Source organism: Tenrec ecaudatus, chromosome 1, assembly GCF_050624435.1.
Source record: "Tenrec ecaudatus isolate mTenEca1 chromosome 1, mTenEca1.hap1, whole genome shotgun sequence".
NCBI classification, from domain to species: Eukaryota; Metazoa; Chordata; class Mammalia; order Afrosoricida; family Tenrecidae; genus Tenrec; species Tenrec ecaudatus.
Window position 1 is genome coordinate 246,145,132 of NC_134530.1, and position 2,413 is coordinate 246,147,544.

The 2,413-nt window shown below is 39.4% G+C and overlaps 1 non-coding gene across 1 annotated transcript; it reads right to left on the bottom strand.

The window, feature by feature from the left end:
- Positions 1-1,503: 1,503 nt before the first annotated feature.
- LOC142437975 (U1 spliceosomal RNA) lies at positions 1,504-1,661 on the bottom strand. Its single transcript, XR_012782470.1, has one exon. It is a non-coding gene; the product is annotated as a U1 spliceosomal RNA (small nuclear RNA).
- Positions 1,662-2,413: the final 752 nt, after the last annotated feature.

Sequence of the window (2,413 nt, forward strand, 5' to 3'; positions counted from 1 at the left end):
CTTCAGAATAACACCACACAAGGAAATCTGTGCTCTCCACGGTGCTTTTTGTATAAACCGTTTTGTTGACATATAATTCACATGCCACACAACTCAAGGGTTTGCATAGATTAGGAAGAACAGTGCAGTCATCACTGCCAGCAGTTTCAGCATATTATCTTCATTATTGTGCTCACTGTTATTAGCTCCCCTGTCCATCCACCCAACTTCCCATGTCATAACCCTCAAAACTCTTCATCCAGTTGACGGTCTCTACAGATTTGCCTATCCTGGCTTTTGTATAATGAAAATCATACCAAAAAGAAACCAAATAAAGCTTAGAAAAACTTCAATCCAAAGGAAAGTAAAGTCAAGAGTCCATGGATAGCAGTCTGAAACTGGCCTGTACTTGTATAATTCTCTTGTCGCAACTGTTTTAAATTCTATATCATTGGCTAAATTAATGGCACTACCAAAATAATTACTGGGGCAGTTACAAAATCTGTCAAATTGAGAAGGGGTGGAGTCTAGTTGTCAATCAGCTCACAGCCAATGAGAACTCTGTATGGGCATGACCTTATCCTGAGGATTCTGGGAATTCATGCCTTCCTCCCTGGAGGTGGGACACAAACTCTCCCTGAGAGACATTCCTGTTGACAAGCCACATGGAGCTACGCTGATTGAACCAGGGCCCTAGAGCTGGAGGAGCCACGTGGAGACCCCTGCCAGCACTGAGATGCTTCCACTTCCACTGGATCCACAAAACGTTCCACTCACTGGCCTGTGATCTTCCTGCATTTGGCATTGTTTCATGTATTGTGTGAGTCAGAAGAGGAATTTTTAGAGTACTATTGGACATATGGGCTAATATCAGACTTATGAACTTGATCTGGACTGGGCTGGGATATTTTATCAATATATAATTACTCTTTTATATAAAGCTCTTTCTTATACACATATGAGTGCCTGAATTTGTTTCTCTAGTCAACCCAGACTAACACAATTACCTTATGCTCCAGGGTTATAACTGATAATTTTCTCTATCATAAAATGACAGTGATTTCTCTAAGGTGAACTACAGACATACATAAACATAAATATATTAATAAATTTGGGGCTTTCACTTAATTCTAGCCCCAATCTAGGAATGATTAGTTCTTATGACATGACCCTACTTTCTACTCACCCTCAGGAAGAGATCACTGATGATATGGGTGAGAGGGAAAAGTGTGGTAAAGAAACCAGATGATGCATGGCTACCAGAAGGAATGGCATCTTGGGTCTTTAAGGCATTTCCAAAGAAGAAAATGATATCAGAGCTTGAATTGAGAATACATGATTTTCAGGAGATTATGGATGACAACAGAAGCCCAAAATCCATTTTTCAGGGTTCATACATGGATTAAGCCAATTATAAAGTCAATTATGGTAGATGTAGTTGAGTTAAATGTAACACCTTATCATTTGATCTCCTTTTTGGTCGATTATAAAGTTCTTTCAGCTTTTAATATTTTCTGCTCTTTCTGACTGCGAATGCAGTCCCCCGCTACCACAAATTATGCAGTCGCGTTTCCCACATTTGGAGAAATTGCAGGGGTCAGCACATCCGGAGTGCAATGGATAAGCCTCGCCCTGGGAAAACCACCTTCATGATCATGGTATCTCCCCTGCCAGGTAAGTATGATTGAAGTTTTTCTATCTTTTGCCTATCATTGCTATAGGGTTTTTTGTTTGTTTGCTTGCTTGCTTCCTGTTTTGTTTTGTTTTTTTCCAGAATAGAAATCCAGTATAGGTAAATCTATAGAGACAGTAAGTGGATTAATAATTACATAGGGGTACAGCAGGAGAGGAATGGGGAAAGGAGGAGCTAACAACAATGAGTACAAGAAGAGAGGGTTCTGAAATTGTGGTGCTGAGTACACGATTTTCTTTAATAGGATTGCATGGCTAAATTACATGATGTATGAAATAAACATGAATAAAACTATTTTAAAAACTAGGACAAGTTAAGAATGGGTCAAAAGTGAAAACAAATATAGGTTAACTTTTAACCTAACTAACTGCATGAATTCATTTTCTGATGCACTCGGTCTGAGGGCAAGGCTATTCACATCCCTAGTCAGTCATCAGAGGGGGCTCACCAGGGGCTTACTGCACACAAGGATGCTGCAAATGGATTTTGAATTTTTGTTATCATCCTAGCCTTCTGCAAACCAGGTGCTCAGGATTTAAATTCTAATACAGTTCCCTCCTCAGGTCTTGGATTTTATTATTTACAATCTACAGATCACACAGGTGAGCATGTTTCTTCTGTGTGGACTTAGCAGATGCCTCAGCTGTTAAAACTGGATGCTTATTTTAAGCTTCTAAGACCTCAGATGCTAATCTCTTAGAGCCAAGGTCCATTGTAAAGTTGTTTCCATTTTAATATTTT